The following is a 10136-nucleotide window of genomic DNA, read 5'->3' as shown; positions in this document are numbered from 1 at the left end:
GAACAGGCTGTTGATGGCACCATCCCTTCCGCAGGGAGGCTTCTTGGGAGCTGGTGACTGAGGGGACCTTTGCGAGTTCCCCCTCTGAATTGCAGGAGAAGCGGCCGAGGGCCCTCATTTCATGCGGTCCACACTCCCCGTCGCCCTGTGTGCCAGTTGCCAGTGTCGCAGGCGCCCAGGTGGTGAACGTGGTCCCCGAGTAGGGAACACCGAGGCCGTTTCTGCGTTCTCAAATGCTAACGTTCTCTGCTTGTGACCCGCGCCCTGGCTGGTCCCAGACCCTGAGCACAGGGCCTGCAGGAAGGGTGAAGGGTGCGAAGCTGTCTCCTGGTAGGTAGCTGCGGTGAGGTCGTTCCCGGTGGCCTGTGCTCAGCTGCAGGGCACCTTGGAACCCAAAGCCACGACGTTTCCAGTGGGACAGAGTGCGCCGCAAGGGGAACCTGGGGAGTCACCAGGCCCTGAGGGGAGGCAGGCATGACCTTTATCCATGGGCCTTTTGATCGGAGCGCCCTGTTTGCTAGGTATCGTCAGGGTAGCCTCTTTGGTAGACAGAGGGCAGGTTGTGGACAGTTGTAGAGCATCCTTCCTGCTGGTATGTGTCGCAAGGGCTCTGACCTTGCGCAAATGGGCGGGGATGGGTAGAGTGGACTCCTGAATGGAACCTTCCCCGGGCGCCTGGGTGGTTCAGTGGGTTGAGCTTCCGACTTGGGCTCAGGTCACGCCCTCGCGGTTCCTGAGTTCCAGCCCTGCGCTGGGCTCTGTGCCCACAGCTCAGGCCCTGGAGCCTGTTTTCAGATTCTGCGTGTGTCTGTCTCTGCTTCTCTGCCCCTCCCCCACTGGCGGTCACCGGCTTGCCGGCTTGCTCTCTGGCTCCCTGTGTCTCCAGAGTGAAGACACATGAACAAATAGGAAATAGAACGTTCCCCAGGGCAGGTGCTGGCCACGGGCACAGCCATTCATTCGCTGTAGTCATGAACTCGACGGTGTTCCTTTAGTGTTCTCATTTGAGGTTCTCTGTTTCTTTCATTCATTCTGAGAGGCAGAGAGAGAGTGGACGCATGCACGTGTGCCTGTGAGCAGGGATAGGGCAGACAGGGAGGGAGAGAGAGAGGAGGGCCAGCGGGCTCCGCATCGTTGGCGCCCATCTTGAGGTGGGGCTCCTTGTGGAGGCTCAGCCTCACAAACTGTGAGATCGTGACGTGAGGCGAGATCCAGAGCCACATGCTTTGGTTTCTTTTTTAACGTTCACCTCTGAGAGAAAGCAAGAGAGACAGAGAGAGCACAAGCGAGGGAGGGGCAGGGAGACAGAGAGGATACCCAGAAGGGAATCAGGTTCCAGGCTCTGAGCTGTCAGCACGGAGCACTAGGCGTGACTCAGCTCAGGAACCCTGAGAGCCTGACGTGACCCGAAGTCGGACCATTACCCAGCTGAGTCATCCAAGCGGCCCACAGAGTTTTCAGTGTGTATTTTCAAAAGAAAAAACAGCTACATTTATATATACATCTAGCTACCTGTGTGTCCTTAGGGATACCTGTGTACATACGCATACGTGTCTACATATACGTACACGTATTCGTGTATGTGTATATATACGTATATGCACACACACACACACACACACACACACACACACACCATGTAAACTGAGCCAAACGGTCTTCTGGGTGGAGACGCGGAGCCAGGAGGGAGGCATCAGCACAAAGTTCAAAATGAAAGGGAAACGTCATTCTCGTATGTATCAGTACGTGCCATGACAGGGAGACACACGCGAGGGTTCTGGTAGGATAGGAAGCTGCTCCCACGGAGAATGCAGGCAAATGGTCCCTGTGGAGCCAATGGAACCCTGGTGCACTTGTGGTATGAGACTGATAAAGAGGCCGAAAACTGGTGACCTTTCTAATGCTAGCAGAGGTCATTTGCATTTGTATAGCATGCGATCATTGACGTTGCCCCTGGGGGGAGAAAGGTTTTGCATCTCTGTTCTCCTAGGTTTGTGGCTTAGTTTGCTCTTCCCTTGTGCACTTGAAAGAGTCCTGACAGGTCCTGATGGTACACAGTAAGGCCAAGTCCCCAGAGTCCAGAGTCCCTTGGTGGGGCTTGTGGGATGGTGTCCTTCCCATGACCATGAAGTCCACAGAGCAGTCTTGTGCTTTTGCTGTAAGTCCTGTTTCTACCAGGTCCAGTCTGGGCGTGCCTCTTTGCAAGTCCTCAGGTGAGGACACGTGATGAAGGCTGCCCATTGGGACTGGCCTTCGATGATCCATCTGGCCGTGACCCCCTGCTCTCCTTCCAGGGCTGCGTAGGTTCGTGCCCTCGATGCTCGTTTCGTAGAAAGCCTTCACTGCTTGGTCTCTCTACTCCTCCTCACCCTGGACGGTAGTCCTGTGGCTCCCCTTGAATCCTCAGGCATACGTTTCCTTGCCCACCTCTGCACACTGGCCCTCCAGAGCAGGGTCTGGTACGCCTTGCACGTTCAGTCGATGCTTGCTGCACAATCGCATGGGTGATGGCCTCTCTCTCTCTCTCTCTCCCTCTCTCTCTCACCAAAAGAAAGAAACGTTGAAAAGCAATGGAAACCCAAGAAAAGAAAAATGGCACGGAGGAGTTGGGATCTGAGGCACACTGTGAAGAAAACACGGGGGTTGGGAGGTAGTGGAGGTGGACAGGCGGTTCCACAGAGTTGAAGGACGTGCCACAGTCAGCGGTGGCAGGGTGGACTTAGGGGTGGGACCGCTGGTGGTGCGGTCCAGGTAGGGCCATGGGAAGGGCATGCAGAGCTGAAAAGCACCGGCCTTTCATGGAGAAGGGAGGTGGAAGGAGTCTCGTGTGCCCAGCGTGTCTCCCTGTCCCTTAGGGCTGCCCTTGCGGTCACGGGTGACGAGCGAGGAGGGTGCACGGCTGTAGATGGCCACGGTTGGCGGGAATGGGAGGCAGAGTGAAGAAGAAACACAGAGGCCTAGGATGCAAGAGGGATCACTGGGTTCACGTGCAGCCACGTCCCTGGGAAACCAGCAATGCAAAAGGTTCCTGGGTCTCTTGAGGGGTGACAGGGAGGTGTCCACCTTGGGAGGAGACACCTGCCGGTCCCTGTCCCACTGGCCTGGTGTCTGGAGCCCTCTGCCTGGCTCGCGGCTGTCAGGCTGGCGGGCAGTCGGTCAGAGCATCTGGTGGGCACAGGGAGGTGCGGTGGTGCAGACCCTGGTGCCCAGGAGCTGTGCCCCCTGTGGGGGGGTGGCGGTGGGGGTGGGGTGGGGGATGGGGCGGCTAGGATCCTGGGCCCAAGCAGGTGTGCGGGAGCGCGCGCTCGAGCGCGCGCATGCGCGTGGGCCAGGGCCGGAGCCCGGTGAGGGACACAGCTGAGGCTGCAGCCGTGCCGTGAGTTGGCTCCCAGCCCGCCTGCCGCCCCAAGCCCCCAAGTGTCTGGGCCAGCCAGGGACGGACGCCCACCTCAGCCCCCGACCTGGGACATGCTGCTGCCTGGCGCCTGCGACCCGGCAGCCATGGCTTTGGCGGTAGGGGTAGCGGTAGCGCTCGCGGGAGCGCTGGCGGGAGCGCAGGCGGGGCCCCGCGTGGAGAAGACTGGGAGCCATGAGCCTCCAGCCTCGGAGGGTGGCGGCCCTGCTGCTCCTGCTGCTCCTGGAGCCAGAGGCCAGGGCGCGGGACGCGCTTCCCGGGCGCCTCGGTCTTTGGCCGCGCTGGTGGAGTGCCAGCACTGGCTGGGGCAGAGCGCGATGCGATGCCCCCCCGGCGCCCTTGAAAGTCCATCTGGGAGAAGCCTAATGGTGGAGCAGCTGAGACACACAGCCTCCCTCCAGGACCTGCCTCAGTCGCGGTGCTGCCAAGGTAAGGTCCCTAGCGACGAGGTCGCACGTGGCCTTCCCCTCTGCCCCTCTCTGTCTTCCCCTCCCATGAGAACCCTCCCCCCGCCCTGGGGCTCCGGGCTTCTTCTTGGGCTCCTTTGCGGCTGCGGTCTGGACGCCTCAGGAGTGGGCTTTCTGGGTTGGACCCTGGTTCCCTGGAAGAGGAGGGCCCCAGATCGAGTAGGGGGTTAGGCTCAGGCGGTGGTGAGTGGCTCAGGTCGAGAGGGGGGGTGCCCTGAGTGCCCATGGAGGTCTGACTGGGTTGGTGTTTGGCGGGTGGAGGTGGGAAGGAACGAAGGGACGAACGAAGGGAGGAAGGAAGGAAGGAAAGCGTGGACCGGCGGCTGTGGGCAAGTGTCAAGGCAGGGCCAGGGAAGTGGCAGCCATGAGCAGGAGGAATCATTCCTGCCTGTGAAAATGAAGTACAAGGGACCTGAGACTCCAGAGAAACATTCCAGGGAGAGTCAGGGTGGTGGGCCTGAGTTGCTGGAGGCCAGCAGGGGACGGTGTTGAAGGGATTGAGAGTGGAAGCAGCAGGTGAACACAGGCCTCCTGCCTCCCCCCTCCGCACCTGCTCTCCTGCCCTGCCCAGCCCGCCGCGCCGCGCCCCGCCCCGCCCCTGGTGGCAGAGTTGCACCCTCTGATGGGGAGGGGGAGATCTCACCCCGCTTGTGGCGAAAGGGGGTCCTCTCTCGTGGGAGTCAATGGGACTAGGGGGTAGGAGTCTGGATGAGGGCAAGTGCAACTCCCTGTTGAGCTCTTCATCTCTGAAGGCAATGTGCATTCCATCAATGAAGTGGGAGCCCGGGAGCCAGGAATCAGTGGCGCTTGTGTGTTTTCGAGGGTGGTCCAGACTCTTTCCTGATGGGAGATGTGTGCTGAAGAGAACTGGGTGTTGTGGATGGAGTCCAAAGTCATCTCTTTGGGACACGTTGGGTGGGAACGTCTTCTTCGCACTCTGGCGACGAAGGTGGATGGAAAAGCTCCTTGTCCAAGGCAGACTGGTGGGTTTTGTTCTTCCTCTCCGTGGGGCGTGGTGCTTCCCGTTTCCGTGGAGCGCCTCCTGTCTTGCATTCGTTCCGTGTTTCAAGAGTTTCAGTCCTTGGCAATCGCGTCTCCTCAGGGACTCACCAGGCAGCACGAGGGAGAAGTGACTGGGAGCCCACCGGGTCCCTAGAAACCAGTGCGTGTGTACTGGAGCAGGCAGTGCTCCTCTCTCAGCCTCCTTGGGAAATGAGGTCTTGAGCAAACGGTCTTTCATTGCATGGGTTGTACCTCTCCCCGGTTGTTGGGGGGAGTGTGTGTGCGTGAGTGTGGTGCTGTGGCCCGTGTGGAGTCCGGACCGCGTCAGGGACCCAGTTCTTGGCAAGGAATGCGTTTTGTTGCATGGGAATATCTCATTGCACGAGAGAGTTCCAATCCTGTCTCAAAGGCTGAAAACATCCTGAAGGCAGCACTGTGACCTCACTGAAAGCAAAGGCCTAAGAGCAGAGGCTTTCCCACACTTCCATATGGAGCTGACTGGTGCTTTATGTTTTCAGGAAGATGGTGTGGTGTAGGCCACTTGGAGCAGCTCAGGCTCCTGAGCGTGTGTTTGGTCCCCGAGGGGTGAGTTGTGTCTCTCCGGAATGAAGGAGATTATGGGGACCTTGAGTATCGTTACCTTCATGATTACCGTGATGATTCTGCCTAAGTCATCGCATGGATATTGATCCATGAGCTCGCCATGTGAGAGGTTTCCTTGGTAACATGGTCGCCGTGCGTGGCCTCGAAACTTGGTTGTGGTCCGAACACCTTTGATGCTTTGCAAGTCCCGAAGCGGCTCCACGGGTGTGCAGTCCCTGTTGCCATATAGGTGAGGAGGCAGAGTCTGTTGACCTGAAGCCCGTGCAAGTATCCAGGGAGATGTGCGAGGGCCTCTCCCTGAGGCACTGGGTTCCTAGCCGGCTCCACCCAGAATCAGGCAGGGAGGTTTTGTTGATGCCAGCGGGAAGTCCTGAGGAGGGAGGGGGAGCCGGACACCGTCGGGGGAAGGAAGGGATCCCTCCCCTGCCTCACCATCCCCAGCAGTTGCCTAGGTGCTGGCCACGAGGGAGGGGACTGCCTATGCGTGTTTGTTTTCCTTGGTCTTACCCCACCTTGGTAGAGGGCTTAGCCTGTTCCAGGCACTGTTCTGAGCACTTGAGAGATCTATGCAGACGACACAGAGTACCTCGGCAAGGACTCTCGTCCCCGTTCGTATTTCCAAGGGAAGATGTGAAAGAATGTGTGCCGGGGGTCAGTGCTGTGAAGCGGGAGGACTCGAGGCATGAAGGCAGGCAGTCGGCCTCCACATGAGCGTGCTGCACCGCTGGCTTTCCCACTGCTGCCTGTCGAGAGGCAGGGAAAGCATTTGCACCTAGCGTGCCTGTCCTGCGAGCAGAGGTGGGCTTGGAGACGTGCGTGTGCCCTCAAACGGGGAATCCAGCAAAATAGGCTCTAGGGCCTGAGTCACGCTCTCTGCGGGGAACCCTATCATTGCACATCCAGCCTGAGACACTTTGGAGAGTGACATGCGGGGCTCTTAGTGAGGGTGGCGGCACAGCGGGGGGCATGGGTCAGCGGGACCTTCCTAGGACACCCCCCCGCCCCCCCCCCCCCGCCGGTGCTGTGGTGCCCCTGAAACCCAGGCAGGGCTGGAAGGAGGAACAGGCTGTTGATGGCACCATCCCTTCCGCAGGGAGGCTTCTTGGGAGCTGGTGACTGAGGGGACCTTTGCGAGTTCCCCCTCTGAATTGCAGGAGAAGCGGCCGAGGGCCCTCATTTCATGCGGTCCACACTCCCCGTCGCCCTGTGTGCCAGTTGCCAGTGTCGCAGGCGCCCAGGTGGTGAACGTGGTCCCCGAGTAGGGAACACCGAGGCCGTTTCTGCGTTCTCAAATGCTAACGTTCTCTGCTTGTGACCCGCGCCCTGGCTGGTCCCAGACCCTGAGCACAGGGCCTGCAGGAAGGGTGAAGGGTGCGAAGCTGTCTCCTGGTAGGTAGCTGCGGTGAGGTCGTTCCCGGTGGCCTGTGCTCAGCTGCAGGGCACCTTGGAACCCAAAGCCACGACGTTTCCAGTGGGACAGAGTGCGCCGCAAGGGGAACCTGGGGAGTCACCAGGCCCTGAGGGGAGGCAGGCATGACCTTTATCCATGGGCCTTTTGATCGGAGCGCCCTGTTTGCTAGGTATCGTCAGGGTAGCCTCTTTGGTAGACAGAGGGCAGGTTGTGGACAGTTGTAGAGCATCCTTCCTGCTGGTATGTGTCGCAAGGGCTCTGACCTTGCGCAAATGGGCGGGGATGGGTAGAGTGGACTCCTGAATGGAACCTTCCCCGGGCGCCTGGGTGGTTCAGTGGGTTGAGCTTCCGACTTGGGCTCAGGTCACGCCCTCGCGGTTCCTGAGTTCCAGCCCTGCGCTGGGCTCTGTGCCCACAGCTCAGGCCCTGGAGCCTGTTTTCAGATTCTGCGTGTGTCTGTCTCTGCTTCTCTGCCCCTCCCCCACTGGCGGTCACCGGCTTGCCGGCTTGCTCTCTGGCTCCCTGTGTCTCCAGAGTGAAGACACATGAACAAATAGGAAATAGAACGTTCCCCAGGGCAGGTGCTGGCCACGGGCACAGCCATTCATTCGCTGTAGTCATGAACTCGACGGTGTTCCTTTAGTGTTCTCATTTGAGGTTCTCTGTTTCTTTCATTCATTCTGAGAGGCAGAGAGAGAGTGGACGCATGCACGTGTGCCTGTGAGCAGGGATAGGGCAGACAGGGAGGGAGAGAGAGAGGAGGGCCAGCGGGCTCCGCATCGTTGGCGCCCATCTTGAGGTGGGGCTCCTTGTGGAGGCTCAGCCTCACAAACTGTGAGATCGTGACGTGAGGCGAGATCCAGAGCCACATGCTTTGGTTTCTTTTTTAACGTTCACCTCTGAGAGAAAGCAAGAGAGACAGAGAGAGCACAAGCGAGGGAGGGGCAGGGAGAGAGAGAGGATACCCAGAAGGGAATCAGGTTCCAGGCTCTGAGCTGTCAGCACGGAGCACTAGGCGTGACTCAGCTCAGGAACCCTGAGAGTCTGACGTGACCCGAAGTCGGACCATTACCCAGCTGAGTCATCCAAGCGGCCCACAGAGTTTTCAGTGTGTATTTTCAAAAGAAAAAACAGCTACATTTATATATACATCTAGCTACCTGTGTGTCCTTAGGGATACCTGTGTACATACGCATACGTGTCTACATATACGTACACGTATTCGTGTATGTGTATATATACGTATATGCACACACACACACACACACACACACACACACACACACCATGTAAACTGAGCCAAACGGTCTTCTGGGTGGAGACGCGGAGCCAGGAGGGAGGCATCAGCACAAAGTTCAAAATGAAAGGGAAACGTCATTCTCGTATGTATCAGTACGTGCCATGACAGGGAGACACACGCGAGGGTTCTGGTAGGATAGGAAGCTGCTCCCACGGAGAATGCAGGCAAATGGTCCCTGTGGAGCCAATGGAACCCTGGTGCACTTGTGGTATGAGACTGATAAAGAGGCCGAAAACTGGTGACCTTTCTAATGCTAGCAGAGGTCATTTGCATTTGTATAGCATGCGATCATTGACGTTGCCCCTGGGGGGAGAAAGGTTTTGCATCTCTGTTCTCCTAGGTTTGTGGCTTAGTTTGCTCTTCCCTTGTGCACTTGAAAGAGTCCTGACAGGTCCTGATGGTACACAGTAAGGCCAAGTCCCCAGAGTCCAGAGTCCCTTGGTGGGGCTTGTGGGATGGTGTCCTTCCCATGACCATGAAGTCCACAGAGCAGTCTTGTGCTTTTGCTGTAAGTCCTGTTTCTACCAGGTCCAGTCTGGGCGTGCCTCTTTGCAAGTCCTCAGGTGAGGACACGTGATGAAGGCTGCCCATTGGGACTGGCCTTCGATGATCCATCTGGCCGTGACCCCCTGCTCTCCTTCCAGGGCTGCGTAGGTTCGTGCCCTCGATGCTCGTTTCGTAGAAAGCCTTGACTGCTTGGTCTCTCTACTCCTCCTCACCCTGGACGGTAGTCCTGTGGCTCCCCTTGAATCCTCAGGCATACGTTTCCTTGCCCACCTCTGCACACTGGCCCTCCAGAGCAGGGTCTGGTACGCCTTGCACGTTCAGTCGATGCTTGCTGCACAATCGCATGGGTGATGGCCTCTCTCTCTCTCTCTCTCCCTCTCTCTCTCACCAAAAGAAAGAAACGTTGAGAAGCAATGGAAACCCAAGAAAAGAAAAATGGCACGGAGGAGTTGGGATCTGAGGCACACTGTGGAGAAAACACGGGGGTTGGGAGGTAGTGGAGGTGGACAGGCGGTTCCACAGAGTTGAAGGACGTGCCACAGTCAGCGGTGGCAGGGTGGACTTGAGGGTGGGACCGCTGGTGGTGCGGTCCAGGTAGGGCCATGGGAAGGGCATGCAGAGCTGAAAAGCACCGGCCTTTCATGGAGAAGGGAGGCGGAAGGAGTCTCGTGTGCCCAGCGTGTCTCCCTGTCCCTTAGGGCTGCCCTTGCGGTCACGGGTGACGAGCGAGGAGGGTGCACGGCTGTAGATGGCCACGGTTGGCGGGAATGGGAGGCAGAGTGAAGAAGAAACACAGAGGCCTAGGATGCAAGAGGGATCACTGGGTTCACGTGCAGCCACGTCCCTGGGAAACCAGCAATGCAAAAGGTTCCTGGGTCTCTTGAGGGGTGACAGGGAGGTGTCCACCTTGGGAGGAGACACCTGCCGGTCCCTGTCCCACTGGCCTGGTGTCTGGAGCCCTCTGCCTGGCTCGTGGCTGTCAGGCTGGCGGGCAGTCGGTCAGAGCATCTGGTGGGCACAGGGAGGTGCGGTGGTGCAGACCCTGGTGCCCAGTAGCTGTGCCCCCTGTGGGGGGGTGGCGGTGGGGGTGGGGGTGGGGTGGGGGATGGGGCGGCTTGGATCCTGGGCCCAAGCAGGTGTGCGGGAGCGCGCGCTCGAGCGCGCGCATGCGCGTGGGCCAGGGCCGGAGCCCGGTGAGGGACACAGCTGAGGCTGCAGCCGTGCCGTGAGTTGGCTCCCAGCCCGCCTGCCGCCCCAAGCCCCCAAGTGTCTGGGCCAGCCAGGGACGGACGCCCACCTCAGCCCCCGACCTGGGACATGCTGCTGCCTGGCGCCTGCGACCCGGCAGCCATGGCTTTGGCGGTAGGGGTAGCGGTAGCGCTCGCGGGAGCGCTGGCGGGAGCGCAGGCGGGGCCCCGCGTGGAGAAGACT

This window comes from Puma concolor, unplaced genomic scaffold (genome assembly GCF_028749965.1).
Source record: "Puma concolor isolate L17-30 unplaced genomic scaffold, mPumCon1.1.hap2 unalloc_scaffold_68, whole genome shotgun sequence".
Taxonomy (NCBI): domain Eukaryota; kingdom Metazoa; phylum Chordata; class Mammalia; order Carnivora; family Felidae; genus Puma; species Puma concolor.
This window is presented reverse-complemented; position numbering follows the sequence as displayed.